An 18271-nucleotide genomic window follows, 5' to 3' on the forward strand; every position below is an offset into this window, starting at 1 on the left:
CCTTATCCATCATCTTGTACTAAAACTATTCCTACCAATATAAATACATAAATCGTGAGCATACTGCAGCACCTGCGAAACATTGAATAGATGTAAATAGATTCAATACGGAGCCCTGTGGTAACCCTTTCCTTGTTCCCCTCGGCCCCACTGCTTCATTGTTTCATGTTAACAATCAGAGTTCCATCGGGCAACAATAGATGTAGTTTGTGAGTGAATGAGTGCTGGATGTCATATTTCTTCAACTTACTTATCAGCAGTGGCCTACGAACAATATCCTAAGCATCCGTAATACCCGTATACATTGCTAGCAAATACTGATTGCCACCGAACGTAAGCTGTACATCAGTCACTAATGATACCAGCGATTCAGCTGTTCCTTTACCGTTTCCTGCACCGGTTTGTTCAAGGGTCACAGTTTGCCGATTCTCGCTCTCCCATTCTAATTTGTATTTAATTATCCGTTCCAACATCTTATAAACACACGACAGAGGAGTGATGGGTCTTACGACGAAGGATACTCAGGCGCCTTCCCCGTTTTGTATACCGCTACGACCCGAGCAATCTTCTTTCCTGGGGCACAGATTAGGTTGGTCCATATTTTATTTAAAACGTTCAGTAATTGATGAATAAATGTTACCTAGTCCAGGGCAGTACTCTCGCTGTCGGACATTGCTCGAGTCAGTTTCGACGGGGACAAATTTCAATTTATTAGTGGTTCCGTTCGTTTTTTTTTTCAGTTCTGTAGCGTCGGGGGTCATGATGCGTTAAATGATTTCTGAATGATTTTAGATGCTGCCTTTACTTTTCCCATTGATGAATTAATTGTCTTGGCCTCTTGATCTTATTTCAAATATTCAGTAGACAGGCTATTACATAAATTCCGCTAGTTTTCTCTGTTTTTATTTTTGTACAACCACTTTGCCCTTGTCTGAATGCGATTAAAGGCATTTTATTTTATAACTCTGTTAATGAGTCTCATCATTAGTACCGGTGGATGCCGCTAGTGAATTCACGATTAAGTTTTTCCTAATACTGTTCTGTGCTGGTAATTCTAACTGCATAATTGGGTTGACTTGTCGCGTAACACAAGTAATATTAATTCCAGGATGTTTCTAAAAAAATCGTCATTAATTTGTCCCCTTTCAGGTATCTGATGCGTTTGTGACTGATATGGATTGCTGCTGATTGGAGTCACATTGTGTTGGTTTGGTACCCAGGATTTCTTATGGATGCCTTATTGTACAGATCAAGTAACATTTCCTGTGTTACGTCCCTCTGCCTCTGAACGGGGGCAGCAGCTATTTCCCCCTGTAATACGGGGCATCTGACTTCCTGCTTTCGAAGTTGCCGGCGTGTTCTGGCTGAGTCAAAGGGAATTCCGGGCGAACGTGCATATTGCAAGTGATAATGTCAGAGTTGCGCTATGTTCCTGATTAATATCAGCAGGTTGATTATGTGGTAACGGCGAAAACGACTCATGGCTCTAGATTTGCTGGTTGCGCTGCTGTCACATTTGCGTAAACTTGGTTCCCAAACCTCTCTATAGCCTGCCTGTATGTTAAGCCTTCCAATGCCATAATCTGTTTAAAATGCGTTTGTCTAGCGTACTCGGGACAGCAACGACCGTTCGAGGAGTGACCACCAGAACAACGCTCACAAAATGTGGGGCTCTATTTGTGACAGTCCACAACGCCGTGTCCACAACGTCGTGTGGACCTGAGCAGTACGCACATCTTTACTGGCTGCGAGATTGTTTGCTGCTATGATCATACTGCAAACATTTAGAGCATTGTGTAGCCCGGCTGATATACAGCACTACTCCGTGTGTGTCCACACAAACAGGTAACCTCTTAGATCTAAAAGTAAGTACACACAATATCAGTCGCATGTCTATGATAGCCTAATTCTCTTTTATCTTATAGTACCTTCTGACTGCTACAGTCTTAACTCCGCATAGTATGACACTTAATATTTCTTGTTCTGACAGGTCCGTCAAGACATTTCGAACAATTACTTATCTTGTACTCATAAATCGGGGAATGTAAGCCTCCAGATTATAGACTGAAAAATTTGGACTTTGTACTACCGTACGTTATTCGCAGCTAAGGCAGAGCAGACTTCAATTTTGATTTTATTATGCCCCGCAGGAGCTACATCGGTGGTACTACTACTAATTCCGGCTTCCAACCCATGCAAAAGGTTGACGACTGACATTGGATACAATCTTCCAGCGTTCCTGTCCTTGCTTTCTACGAATACGCTACATAGCCCCATGTCATACGTTTCATACAAATTCAAAAGCTGCGCATTAAGCTGTTGCTGCGTACTGGCAGTTCTCATCGGAATGTTACTGGCGGAAGAGCTGCTTCATTCTACAGACTGTTCCTTGCGCTCCACAGTAACTGCTTGCTTGGTCTGGCCTTCCACCATCTTCAGAGTTTGCTTTGTATTTCTGTCTACCTCAGATGTCGTAGTGTGTCATTTCTGTGGATTCATTTGGAGCGGCATGTCCTCTTCATTTACCACTAAAACAACTGTAGATGTAGCCGCTGCTATTCTTGATGTGGATGACTAATGTCGTTTGATATTGATGAAACCGCATGCGCAATAGAGTTTTCTGCAGGTGCAGTCAGTGCGAGGGCACGAAAGTACGGTGCCTGCCTTCTCCATACTCGCCACTAGGGACGTCGGCTCATTTCGGAACTGCTGTCACACCCAAACTAAGTTTCGCTGGCTAAAGCTTCCTTGTGACACAATCGTTAACTACAAGGTCTGCACACGACAATTGCTTGAGGAATAGATAACTATTTACAATGGTCAAATTGGCGAAACAGCTAAAAACGATTCAAGGCGCTGTTCTTGTTATCGTTGCCAAGAGAACTTAATGACTTAGCAAGGGCATATTTGTTACTGAATAATACGCTGTAGTAATTTGTTTAAAAATTTTGTTGTCGTATTTCTTTAACGTTTAAAATCACTGCCAGAGTGTGTTGGTTGTTAAGCAATGTGCTGTGACAATTTGTTAATATCGTATTTCGAATTGAGATGTTGGCATTTGGAAAAAAACTGATAAAAATCGCAACTCAAACTAGCAATTAATAATGACATTACTAACACGTCTTCTTACTCGGCTTGTGGGGTGGGAGTGGGGGTTGATGTCAGCTGCCACCTCAAATGATGAAATTCGCGTGATTGTAACAATAATAAAATTAATTTACTAGTTATAACTAATTATACTCTCACTACAATGGACGTATTTTAAATGGTAAGGGACAGCGCATGACTCGTACATAACTCAGATCATTCAAATACTTTTGACCGTAGATTGAACTGCAATTGGCTGAGCGCATCCACGGCGACACATCATGATATTGACGTAATGTGATGTCGATGTGATGCGACGTTGACGCGACGTGACGGTGACGTGATGTGACGCTCATGTGAACTTGACGTTGAAGTGACGTCGTGAAGAGTGGGACGAAACTTCTGTAATTGGAATAATAATAAAATTAATTTTCTATTATTATTATTTAGAACAATTTCTCACTTCCTAGTACTAAACAAACGGAAGGTGCACAGAACATGTCTGACGTCACCAACACAATCACTCTAGTTGTAAAGGATGAGGGGGAAAGGGGGTGCTTGAATATTATTAATCCATTGTTGAGGGGAAGGAGTTTAATATCCTCCTTTACATAATCGGCTTTTGCGAAAATCTGTTTGACGGTGTTCGCGTGTGCCTAACAGAAAGTAAAATTTGGCAAAGGTGTCGTGTCCGAAGGAAATTGTAACACCAATTTGTGACGGAGAGGTTTGCAGCAAGTTATCTCTGAGGACAACTTATTCTGCCTATTCTACTTTCAGGTAAATTTAGTTCAGTTATCAAAAATTGTGCTATCATTCACATGTTGTCCAACGAAAAGTGGTACTGAGGGACTCGAGATAAAAACAATAAAATTTACTAATACTTTTGGAATAAATGAAAAACGGTAGCCAGCCCAACTGCACACTGTCTGTTCACTAAGTAATTACTATTGCGAACAGCGAAGAGTAAGGAATAATTTGAATATGTGCCTCAACAGAAGGCTATACGAGCGTTTGCGGTAAGAAAACACGTCATGAAATAATAATGAGAAAGAATTTCGGTTATTATTGCACTCGCTATTAAACAAAATGAAATTAATTTGGAATAAATAAATCTTACACAGACGAACTGGAGGCCGACTTCTATTAAGGTAAATACGTACATAACCTCACAGCAGCGTTTGCCCACTTTTGCTAAATTGGGAATTGGCAATGAATCACGAAATAAAACTACAGTTGACTTTAGAATTACTTAAAAGAACTACCACTGGATATCAACACAACTGCAAAGCCAAAATACGAACAAGGCCAACACACAAAAAACAGCATCACAAGTTTAAGTAAAATTAGCAAGTACGAATAATTGTTTTCTTTTAAATAAAATGTTTAGTGTGAAGTGCCACGAATTAGTTTACTTTCAGATAACTTAATTTACTTTCGATCTACAAGAATAACTTTACCTCTAAACAATATTTATCTCAACAGTGAAGTTACAGTGGCGCATTAAAAAATACTTTTACTTCTATTTTCAAAATTGTTAAAAAAAATAGAAACGAACTGGCACTGAAATTAATTTTGATGTGCCTCTTTCTTTTCAGATAAATAAAACTCGGATTGTTTCAATAAGAGGACTGGACATGGGACCTTCTTGGTAATAATGACTTGAGATAATTGTTTGGTTAATGTTTCTAAGTTTTTGCAATAATTATTATTAAAACTAAAAGTTCGCCAGCGTCACTAGGTAATGCCGTTATAGTTGTACAAAACGTGAACTGCGTGGAACAGTCTTACAATCGTTCGCTGTTGAAGAGATGAAGCCGTAGCCATTTTGGGACAGTGCAGTAGCTCCAGAAAAAAATTTGCGAGTACAAATTTTCTTAGCGATGACCACTGGCGGAGCAGGATCTTCATGTGAATGGACGTGCCTTTCCTCTGCCCACACCCCTCAATTGCTGTCGTGCCGCTGGTTCAAACTTCTCCTCACGTTGACTTAACACGCAACTCGCGCGTCCGATCGGCTCAGTCAGCATCCAAGTGCTGTGCAACACGCACCTTCCGACGTCACTCCGCTCTCACCCAGAGACGTCGCTATACTGTGCGTTTTTACTCTTTGATACACATCCGTAAAATTTCCCTAGACGACTCTAGCCCAGTATAAATTATAGTTATTTGCATTATTATTCACACATACCAATAAACATTCTTTACACACACAAATATCTTTTAAGCTTTAAGAGAAAATCGTAATACAATATTGATAGTATACGAAGAAAAAACTTTTAAATATGTACATCTGTATTAATGTATGAGAGTGGTGACCTTGCGTATACCTTGCTTCAGGTGTGTGGATAGCATGGGGGTTTCTTGGGGTTTTCCCTGAGTGACCTTGAATTTAACTCGTCCTATTGCCTCTAGTGTAACCAGATACGGGAAGTCCCTATCGTTGACCCTGAGATAAGACTCTGCTTATAACTGGATTGGTACCAGAATACCTACAGATAACCTACCTGTCGCCTTACGAGATTTAGGGAAATCAGGATAAAATCAAATACGGATAGCTGTATGGAGATTTTATCTGCCATTCTCTCTAATATGAGTCTAGAATCATCATTTGCGTTTTGATGGTCAAATATGAGCCGTTTTTGTAGACATTCACTCCTGGAAAGGAGGATATGGAGGAGAAATAGCTCCGCCACTGATAAGCTGATTATTTCCAGGATGAATCTCTCACTGTGCAGCAGAATATGCACTGTTTTGAAACTTCTTGGTAGATTTCAGCTACATGCCTGATCGAGAATCGAATCTAGAAACTTTCTTCCGCAGACAATGCTCTCACTGACTGAGCCTTCCGTTGAAGATCCACATCCCACTCTCACAGCTACTTTTCGAATTTGTCAGAACTTGTCTTGCAGACATTGATGGACGAGCACTCCTTGAAGAAAATATATTTCGGAGATATGACTTATTAGCGGCCAGAGGATTTTTTCCAGAATCAATCTAATCTTTTGTGGAATATGAGCTGTTTTGAAACGACCTTGCTCTAAACCCTGCCTCACACGAAAAATACCTTTTTTCTATTGAAGTGCCCACTTTGAGTAGAGCACGCTCGACTTCCTGAAGGGGGATGCGGGGGGAGGGGGGAGGGGGGACGTGCTGTAAAAATTATCCACTCGTTTGTAGAGGTCAAAATATTCGTAACTGAGATGAGGTGTGCTGTGTGCTGCCATAGTTGTTCAAGGCTGTATGTCTTCTTCCCAAGAGAGGTGTTTTCAACGTGATGGAACACCATTGCAGTCACATATTAATTTCTATGAGCATCTGAAGAAAAGATACCCTCATCGTTGGATTTGTGAGAGAAGTTCTGTCTCATGTCTATCTGGTCTCCCACCTACTGATTTTTTGCATATTGTGTTACATGAAGTGTCTGGTTTGTGAACATCTTATGTTTTTTGAACCGAAGGAGAACTGTTTGGCAGGACCTAGCTGCCTGTCTCATTGTACAGGGATATTTGCGAGAGTGCGATGTTGTAATGCACCAGTCGAGACGTGTAGGCTAATTTGAACAGTTGTTATGACGTTATTATAAAGTGCAAGTTTGTTATTTCAGTAAAAAGCTAAATGGTACAGAGATTTTCCGCTTACATCCTGAAACATATTCAAGTGTTAATAAATAAAATATTGGTGGAGCTATATGATGTTTCTATAAATGCTCAGAAAATTTTAGTTTTATAATTATTTTACTATTTCTGCATTCGAGCTGCAGTGATTTTATTTTTTAGTATACTTTTGCTGCATCAGATTTTGATATGTCCCCTTTCATCCTTTTTCATCGAGTTATTAATTGTTACATGCCTCTAATACTTAACTGGGTTTTAATTTCTGTAGATTAGGTTATCAGTGCACCTATTTCAGTTCTTTACTTCTTTCAGTAATTCTGGTGTCTTTCTCAGTTTCATCAGTTAAAGGTGGATTTTCCTCCTGCAGCAGATCTCAAAATTTTTTCTATGGAACCTTTTTGAACTAGTACATATTTTAAGGGGCCCTAAAATAAGCAAACCTGGTTGTATGTTCTTTCTTTAGCTCAATCCTGAATTTTTCTGGAGGAAAAAACATTTTTCTTTATGTGGTAATGTTCTTAGGTGATTTTTTAGTGATTTTAGATGGAATATTGAAATAAAAATATCTACCCATTTTTCAAATGATACTATGTACACTTGGTTTCATTTCATCGGCTAAACTAACTAATTACGAAATATTCTCTATTGCAACAAATAATAAAATTTTCATAGTTAACATGCAAAATAACAATAACAATACTCCATTATACATTGGAATATAGCGAACCAATCACATCTGTGTATTCTGTATTATATAATAAAAAATATACAATAAAAATGATAAAATTGTTTTTTAGACATATGGAATTAATGAGATTATTTTTTCGGCACTCATACAAGCACAATAAGCTGGGCTCTGGCTGTAAATGAATTCTTATTGGTTCATGTTGGTTCTGCATGCATAAAATATTCTTTTTCCCTCTATATATTTTTGGTTACCAATTAACAATGAGATGTCCGATCGCCGTATCCACCTGCAAAATCTTGACCGTGTCCATGTTAATCGGATCTTCGTTAATACTCCGAAGTACACAGGTGGGCTTCCATTCTCCTTATTACAGTACTACTTGAAATAATGACTCATACAGTCTTTCCTTCGATGCACACAGAAAATACATACTCTTCACTTATTCACATAACCCAAAATGGCTATCTCCGGTTACGCTCTAAGATCACGTGCGTCTACCTTCGTTCATTAGCAGAGAGCGAGTCCTTCCTCTTACCGAGGAGCAGGAAAAACATCTTATGTTTTTTGACATTTGAAAATCAAAAGTGCATGACGGTAGGCGCAGGCTCTACGCTTCATCTTTTCTCTTTGCCTTTAAAGAAAACGAAAACATGAAAGTAAGAAACGCAAAGGCTACATCACATTTGGTAGTCACGAGGCGCTGTGCACCGCTATGCTAACTTGCTGATATTTTATTAGTGATACCCAACGGTTGGTAGCACTTGTGAATAATGAAAATGTTGAACATTCAAAAATATGTACCTCAGGTTCCTATTGGGAAAAAATACGTTTGTTGCAGTCAAGACGCAGTTAAAGCTAATCTACACAATTTCAGCCAGAGAGTTTGAAAGGGTTAATTATAATTATTTAAGGAAAATCGTACAAAAATGATTATGTTATATACTTAAAATAACTAACGTTTGACAACCATATTTAAGTTTTAAGGAAGAGCAAAAACAGCCAAACAGTGGCACAACTTTTATTGTAATGACCTGGTTTCGATACCACCTAAGGGTATCTTCATCAGCATAACTTAAAGTTACCTATAATTTATTAATCAATATAGGGTGAAACGCAGCAGGGAAATCTGCATGCCTTTTTCGTTAATTTTGGTATCAGTTTGGTAATTTAGAGAATGGGTATGATGGGGACTGGAGTAACAAAACATTTATTAAAGTTCAGGGACCGCAGTGACTGGTAGCACAGTGCCCTAGGTAATTTCCTTTCTTTAACATGATGAAGGACTCACCTTTTTTTTAATGCTTTTGACTGTGGAGCAAGACACAATGCGCTGGAAGTGAGATGGGTGAACAGAAAATATTACAGAGAACGACACTATACGAGGCGACCGAAGCGACAGGCATTGGTTTCATGAAACTGGAACTGTGGTAGCTTCCCAGGGGGCTCCAAAGTGTTGTCTACCCTACAACTATGAGTGGGCCACCACACGGTGGAGAGGTACCACGAGCTGCTGGAAATGGTTGTTTTCCCATGTTGTGCAGACCAGCTTTGTGGCCAGCGATCGGCCACTTTCCAAAACACAAGCTGCGAAAAATAATGGGCTAGCTTCACGAGTAGTATTTCCCAATCCCAGAGGCCCTATGATGCGTGGCTAACTCCATGGGCGTGAAGAAGCGGAATTGGTTTGTTAGAGTATGACGTCACGAGCACAAGTTTCATGTTGACGTTTTTTGAAGAGTTTTGCGATATGATTGGCTTCTGATGGTGACATACTGTCTTGGCGGAATCCTTTATGTTGGAGGGAAACCTCGCTATTGTGCTTCAGTGTTTTGTACATCTATTACTGACAACAGACACTGTTCGGTGGGAAAGAAGAGCGCAGAGCATAAAGGAAAGCCAAAATTTTCACATTCATGAGCGCACCGTGGAAATTAATGGGCTGACTTAGTTTGGTGGTGGCTTGTAGAGTTTCACGGATGGATTTCAGTCGGTGGCAGTCCGTTGAGATTTGTTGGTGGACTTTCATGGAAAAGAGAGGCGCATTTTTGCAGACGACCATGGTGTGGTGTTTCAGATACCGTGACACGACCTCGTCTTCTCCACCAAGCCACCTCCACACCGGCAGCGAGCATTAAAGGTGGCCCTGGCGAGCCAATTCATTCTGTTCCACAGTTATAGAATTTCATACCATTGCCCGACTCAGATTTAATGTACATGTGTTGAATGTGTGATCGATGTACTCAGTCACCAGACTTCGGGTCCCGGTGTTTTTCAATAGGGATTTGTGGGATTAAATTGTGTCTGTGACTGGAAATTGAGTGAACTGAGCGCAGTTTGTTGGGTAGCAGAGTAACATTGGTATCCCTCAAAATCTGCAATCAGGAAGTTCATACAGATACAATTTATGAACTGTTCCAATATGTCTTTCCCATGAGTATGATAATCACTGTCTTAATGAATTAAATTAGAATGTTTTAATGGAAGTTTGTTTTAGTCCGATACTCTTCTGTACATTAATTATTCTGCACATCAAATTGGGACCATATCTTGGGCCCCACATCACGTTCTCTGTTTAAAATTGTGTGTATGTCAATTCATAGGGTGGATCTTAGAGAAGTGGCTAGCACAATTAGTTTTCTGCTTTGGGGAGATAAAATCTTGTAGTGGGAATCTTACATAAATTGGTGAAACCTGTGCCAGGACTAAAACCTAGGTTCTACTGGTATACAGTCAAAAACAACAGCAGTCGGTTTCGTATAAATTGGGGAACCTGCTTAGTTAGAATTTTTAGATTCAGTTATTATTCATTCGTGTGCTTCTTGGTGACTAAGTAAGAGAAAGTATCATACGGCAGTAGGTTTAATACATACTTACACATATCACCAATCTTTGTACATTCTTTCCTTTAGGTGCTAATTATGTGGATTTTGTTCAACACCTGATGATGCATCAGCGTTCAACACCAGCGTTGAAATTTTGGATTCCAAAATATAATGAGATTATCTACTGTAGACTACAATGAGCATAAACAACTACACAAGTGTCGGAATTTCGATTGTTATACTATGTGTTATTGTAGTCAAATCTGGATGTTAACATGGAGCAAGGTGCGGCGTGAATCATTGATCCTAATCAAACTTATCATTATCTACTGCCTCAAATTACCAGTAAATGAAATAAATGCATCATTAACTTCTTGAACTGGAGGTAGAGCAGTATGATTATAGTATAACTCACCTGGCGGTCGTGTTATGAGATAAAAGCATTATGTGTAAGTTGTGATATCAATGTTGGGCTTCCCTCCTCCTCCACAAATGAACTTCCAAGTATAGGAAACTGTTGCTTGGCATTGTTAAAGCATCTTGGCTTTGAAAGAGATTCCTAATCATCTCATCACCAAAGCGAAAAGTTTGTCGGAGAAATATTCCTGGCTAATAACTCACTCTTGATGTGGAATTTGATGTATTGCATCAAGTGACGGCATTGCATGGTTTCAATCTTACCAATTTTAGGAACTTGTAATTCTTCCATGTTATCACATTGTGCTTTCAGTGCAAAATGGTGCATTAATGGCTGCGTGCATCAGTTTTATATCTTACACCTGTACTGCTTCAGTTATAGATGTACCACGAATTTCTCATCTCGATAATCAATTAAATTTCTGTCCTGGTCCACAATATTCAAATTGAGATGATCTAATGTCAGAACAGTCACTGAGAAGTATATTCTGCTGACAGGTATCTCAGCGATCCTATATGCTTGACCAACTGTAAGATGTCCATAGTGTGGGTTAACCAGTCTGCCACTGAGGTACGACTATTACAGTCGATGTGTATGATGCTAAGTGGTAGTGTATGCACTGGATGATTGGAATCGTAAATTTTATGAGCATTCTTGGCCAAGATTTGGCTGCTTGAGAAACCCAGTAGTGGTTCTATTGAACCCTCTGGACTGGAGTCTATTTTGCCGCTTTTATTTTTGATTTAAACATATTAACATTTACACGTAACTCCAACTCATTTATGAATTGTTTTGTAAATGGATTTGAATCGTCAGTATCGTATGAACCAGGTGGTATTGCCACAACCTTACCACTTCCTTAATACATTTTATTGTTCACATTTGCAATGCCTTGAATGATATATTTCTAAATTAAATCAGTGGATTCCATTGCCTCTTGCTAATATCTATTGGTGGAAGGTAATTCTCACATAATGTTGATGACCATTCTTTTAAATTTAGAGTGTATGACACCTCATCTGACCCAGTGATGTACTTGTTCTTATGCAGTCGCATGGAGCAGCAAGAGACAGAATTGCCCACACAGATATGTATCGAAGCCTTGGTAGCATCGAAAATTATGGAAACACAGTTGTTGATAAAATTTTGGTGTGGTCATAACTACCTGAATGAGTCGAAGTTCTAGTACACATTATTATGGTTATTTGAACATATGCAACCCAGTGCGATCCTGATCCTCCTGCAACATCTAAATGTATAATCCCAAGCTCTTCAGATTTCCACGTTGTCTCTAGCATTTTATTCCGCATGAAGATTCCGATAATGTTCAGTTTTGGACGAATTTAAGTATATCTGTATTTTTAAGCGTTCTGTCAGGAATTATAGCTAGGAGTTTATGAACAGTTCATGACCTTTTCTGTGTGGTTTCATATGCATAACTTTTCCAATAGTGACAGATTCCATAATTCTGTTATATTTTTTAGAGTTGTGAAGCTTTTTTAGTGGGCTTTTCGGTTTATTCAATGTTTGGTCTATGGTTGATGCTCCTCCAGCCAAAGAAACAATTATTGAAAGACCTGCCAGCACATAAATTAGAAATGGGAAAATTTCACGCGATGTCTTTGGGTTCAGTAGAATGTGAGATGCTTTAACCACTCTTTTTCTTCTTCTTCTTCTTCTTCTTCCTCTAGCTGCTTCTGTTGTAAGACACTTTTAGCCACTAACACTGCTGACTGGATACATTTTTTAAACATCCCAAAAGTCTTTTCTTCTGCTGTTTTAGTGTATCACGACCTGAATTTATAAATTGTCAGAAATTTATTCCAGCATCCAATTTAAGTTTGGCATGCGTTACTTTATCATCTGTGAACGTAGCAATATGTTGCCATTGCCGACGTCCCCTCTTCCATGTATTTGCTGGGCTTTGTCAACTAAAATTCGAGCTAGAGCATGCTGTTTCACCACACCTTCATTTGCTGTGCACATTATATTGTCCTCCTTGCAGGCCCAGTCCAAGAGATTTTTCCCCTTATCGTCATGTGTTAGTCGTTTGTAAGCTTTGTTCCAGGCCTACAGTACTTATATGAAAGAATGTGCAATTCAATTGATAGTTTACCAAGAATGCCGCCATCACCTTCGATGCGCTTCCTAACACTCATCTTATGCCACTTTACTGTTTGTGGTTTCCACGCCCTGTTATATATGAAATCACGATAGTTCACCGAACTGTTGTGCAGTGATAGGAAGTCAAGCCATTTTACTATAGCCTTGTTCCCTCAACACCTTATGAAACGCTCTAGGAGAAACACATCTGGTTCAGAACTTCTCTGTGAGCCTTCTGTGAAAAAACTCCTAGGAATTTCTTCACCTTTGCCTCCATTAAGTTCTTGAGTTTGTTCGTTGCACTTCGGAAACTGAAATTATCTCTACTGATCAGTTTGCTACGTAAGAGTTTTCGAATGTAGTCTTCTTTCTTGAAACAAAAACCATATCAGCTGCATTATTGTTTTGCTTATGTGGATCCAAAATTTTAATACAATTTACAAGCTCACTGTCATGAACATCAACCAGTTCCATTTCTTCATATGATGTTTAGTATAGTTACAATGCCCCCTTATTTTTGGAATAATGTCTAGCCCTTGAATGAACCATAAAAATTAAAAAACGTTCACGTATGGGTGTTCCACAACACTCACTGTCATATGGGACTATGTCGAGTAGTGGTGTATTCAATACCTATCTGATATTGTCTCGAAATACTTAGTGTAAAATTCGTCTCAGTGGTTGGTTTGAAGGTTTATGGAACATCGATTCGTCACCATCTACAGCAATTGTTAAAGCATTCTGTGTACCTCTCTTTCCAGTCTTTTATTTTACAGATAGTGCCTAACAGAGCTTGGAATACATATTGATAACCATTAAAATATATATGAAACCTTTATTTGCTCCAAAGTATTGCCACATATCAATGAGATCTGCCTGCTATAAATCATTTAAAATTTGTACTATTACACGTCTAACCCGGAATGTTCTATGCACCAATTTATGGAGTTGTAAAACTACAATCCCCAAAATTATTCAATGACACATTTTTCTTGAAGCTCTGAAATGATTGTGAAACGTCCCCTTGGAAAAATCATAAATGACTGTGCTTAAACTGACACACAATATTTTTAGCGCAACGCAATCTGACTTTCAAAAATCTCTACAAAAGAATGGCCCTGACTAACAATAACCTATACCTTTCATGAATCACTTACCTCACAGAAATCTTCATTACTTGAACTATTGCAATACTGCGAGCGCCAATACTGCCAGATAAATAAAAGATTCTAACTACTGACAACACTAACTACTGATAGTCGTAGTTAGCAAACGAAAGATTTTGATAGAGAATAAACAATGTATTTACCTTAATAGTGTTCAAAAGTCATTATATATATATATATATATATATATATATATATATATATATATATATCAGTTCATGACATCCAGTCTTACAAATTTACTGCCTCTGATGGACACACGTCCATTCATCCGCACTCAAAACTCGGCCATCTCTCTCCCCATATCGACCACTGCTGGTGGCTCACCTCCAACTGTGCAACGCTATGCGCTCTTCACGTCCAACTGCCCAACACTACAATAGTGACTATTCCAACAATGCAAACCAGCCACAGACTGCACACAGCACAGTCAGTGATTTTCATACAGAGCGCTATGTGGCGTTACCGACATAAAAACCTAAACAGCCTACTTACATAGCCCCCATGCTCCCCACAAAAAATTTTACAAATTATTTTGGGCAGTGGCCAATACAGATTTGAAAAAAATTTTTCATAGTTACAATATCAAAGAAATCAAATGCACACACTTATTGATACAATGTTGGTCAAAAGCTAAAATTTTCTCACAGTCCATAAAGACAGTCCTGATCATTCATCACAGTATTAATTACAGTTTTAGGCAGAAAGTCTGAGCGATAAAAGAAAATGCACACGGAAGTAGTGGATTTCCATGCAGTCTTGAAGATGTAGTGTTGTCCTTCCAACAGAAAGATAATGCTGACTCTTAACATGCAGACAGGTAGTGGGCCACAACAGAGCAAACCCACCACAGAGTCGGTCGAAGTTTTGAAGAATATTGGTAGGTAGGTCATCACAGAGTGGACCCACTGTAGTCCTGGTAGAGATGATGGTATTGGTGAGCCACCAGAGGTGCAGACCCACTGCAGTCCTTGTAGAAATAACGGTATTGGTGGATCATCAAAGCTGCAGGCCCACTTCAGTCCTTGTAGAGAGGGCCAGCAGCCATCTGTTGCGACTGTGCAGGTGCACAATAACCATCGAAGAGTCTTGCGGACAATATAGCAAGTCCATGAACCACCACTTGTGCACTCACAAAAAATTTTTTTCAAATGTCCTTAGAACCAGTAATGTTGATAACCAGTCTCTTGCTGAATTATTAACACACGTGCAAACACTAACAGTTCCAACTTCTCACATATTGTGAAAGGTCTCTGTTGGATTCCTTTCATGTTTAATCTCTTAAATCGGTCGTCATTTACGGCATAAATTCCTCTTCTAAATTTACTGTGGCGTTTCTGACTATCTGGGAGGAGACTGAGTAGTGGAACGTGTTACTTTTACACGTAAACAAGAACGATCTGTCACACTACTACACTTTAAAACACAGTTTATATGTAATTCATGTCACACAGTTTCATACGGAACCTACATCCGCTTTCTGTTATATACTGTATATGATAAGATACTGTCATCCCCCTTCCCTTCTGTGTGAGAGGATGAATGATCAAATGTGTTTGTAGTTGCATGCTTGAGGGTAGCAGACAAGGCTGTCTGCTAGAGAACAGTAGGACCAACGTCGGAACAGGTAGCTACGCTTTCTTAAAGCAGAGAGGTTTCCATCCTTTGTATGGTCCTGTCCGTCCGTTGTCATGTTGGTATAGGAAGCTGCCCCTCTGGCCCCTTCCGTTTGTCTTTGTGAGCCACCCTCAGGAAGCACGCTGGGTAGTAGCGCAGTTGCAGTCTGGTAGTAGGCAGTTGCAGTCTGGTAGTAGGCAGTTGCAGTCTGGCGGTGGCGAGCGTCTGAAATGGTAAGATCTCCGGCTAAGCGCGTGTCTGCTAAGTCCGTAGGACAAAGGATTTGCTAAGTTCAGCCTAACTGAGAATTTAATCACCTTTATTTCGGGTTAGCTCTTAAGATATCTAAGGATATCTTAAATTGCAGCGTAGTGTAATTCTCGTGTGAAGTTCATATTATTTTCCGGGAGTTGCTTTGTTACTACTTTATGAGTAAAGTGGAACCACGTGAAGCATGTGGTGTAATCATCAAACTAGCCCTCAGCTATTCTTTTCGCTAAGATTTCACAAAGAGTTAATATGAATTTAGTATACCAGTGTGTGGTAATTACATGACGGACAGGATTGTGCTACGAACGTAATTTCTTTGGGTAAAAATTTGAATCTGTTTGTAGTGGTTAACTTTCTCTTGCATGTGTTTCAACGTTCTTTGTGTGTTGTTCTATGAATGCAGTGTTGTATGCAGACTCCCAATCTTGGCTCTATATTTGATGTGTTCCGTAAGATTTTCACAATCCTAAATAAGGCACCAGCTTGTTACGAATAGAATTTAATATGCTGAAATTTCATGATCAAACTTAAAATAAATTTCCAAATATAAACTGAATTCCTTCTTTTTATTTAAATTCTCCTTTTTATATATATATAGTACGGGTTGTTGTATGACTATTAAAAGATTATCATTAATGTTAGTCTGTTTGGGAATTTGGTAAACTAAGACTAGATACCTGATGAAACAGTTGCCCAGTAATCCACGGTTAACTTCCCCAGACAGCTCACAGCTTGCAACCCGGTTTCATTGTCCATCAGTACCGCTATCATTGGCTATTAGCAGTAACGATTTCATCATACCAAATAAAAGCTACAACATTACACATGGCGACCCTGTTCTGTGATTCCGCTAGACTCTGGAATCTCTGAAACGTTAGATTGCGAGCGTGTTATAATCTTAATTTTTTTTTGCCTACAGCGCTCAAACAACTTCTGCGTTGTTTCTGAGCAGACTTTCAAAAGATTCACGGCGTTGTTGAGCGGCGTTGTGTTGTTTGTCTTGTTTTGTTTTCTATATTTGTGTGTTCTATATGTGTGTGTTTTATATGTGTGTTTTTTTTCTCTCGCTTGTAAATTCCACTGTTTGGAACAAAGATAAAAATTTGTTTTGCGTGTGAAAAAGTGCGTACTAGGTTGGGTATCTTTCGTGTGACTGTCGTAATTTTTGTGGGATACATTTATTGTGATTAGTGTGTTGCGTACTGGGTATAAAGTGCACTAATGCAGACACGTAACCAAGCTAAAAGTAAGCAGTCCGACAACTTAAGCAACATGGACCAAGGGGATAATTTCATTTCCAATATTAACGCGTCGGGCGGTTCCGAAAATGCAATGGAGAATACTTCAGACGAAATGCAAAACAGCACAAACGGGCTCACAGCAGAGCCAGAAATTAGTTTGCCTCCTACTAACCAAATTGATTTGGCAGAATTCATGAAAGCCTTATTGCAACAAAATAAAGAAAACGCAGAGAAATATGAAAAATCGATCCACGAGCTAGGCGAACAAATGACGCAGAAATCAGAAAAATCGTTCCGAGAACAAAAAGAATCATCCGAAAAATCGTTCTGAGAACAAAAAGAATCATCCGAAAAATCGATCCGAGAGCTAGGCGAACAAATGACGCAGAAATCGGAAAAATCGATCCGCGAGCTAGGCGAACAAATAGACGAAAAACTAATCCAGCAGACAAATAAAGTCGACAAGTCGATGCAGAGAGTGTCCGATGATATCTCACAAAGAATAAACAATCTGGCAAGTGAAATAAAAAGTGATATTATGAAAGAATTAGGCCGTACATTTGAACAAATCGATGGTCGTCTGCAAGCCTTAGAACAGAGCAAGCGGAGTCGCGATACAGGATCGAAAGAGAGCGAAGAACAGCTACTTAGGAATTTCCAAGCGCTGAGAGAAGAATGCCAAAGGGAGCACCAGCAGGTACTCTCGAGGGTCCAAGACGCGGAAACGCATTGTCCCACGGCCGTTAGCAACACAATAGCGGACAACAGTTTAGCGATCCACGCGTTGGAACAGCAAATAGAACAATTGAAGCAGACTGGGGCGGAGGACAAGAGACAAATAGATGATAAGATTGCGGCATTAGCGGACATTGTAGGCAAGATGAAGCTGACGGAAGGCGAGAACAATACTACACCGGTAGCGGCCGCAGAGACCGAAGAAGTGCGTTCGCTTCTGAGATTTCAGAAGGGACAGTTCGAAGTGAACAGGCAAAACAAAGCGATAACAGGCGAATTACAAGAACGCGTGGCGCATCTGGAAAACCGCATGGCGTGTGATTCCGAACTCGCCAATAGCACTAAAAATAGCCGTACGAACAGTGCAGAGAGGGACTCTGGCCACGAGGGAGATTTTGACGACAGGGAAGAATGTATTTTGAGAGGCAGACATGAGACGAATAGAAACATACAAGCGCCTTGCCGGAAGGAAATGCGGGGATTTGATTTCAAACATTTCCTTACGGT

This window comes from Schistocerca nitens, chromosome 2, assembly GCF_023898315.1.
Source record: "Schistocerca nitens isolate TAMUIC-IGC-003100 chromosome 2, iqSchNite1.1, whole genome shotgun sequence".
NCBI classification, from domain to species: Eukaryota; Metazoa; Arthropoda; class Insecta; order Orthoptera; family Acrididae; genus Schistocerca; species Schistocerca nitens.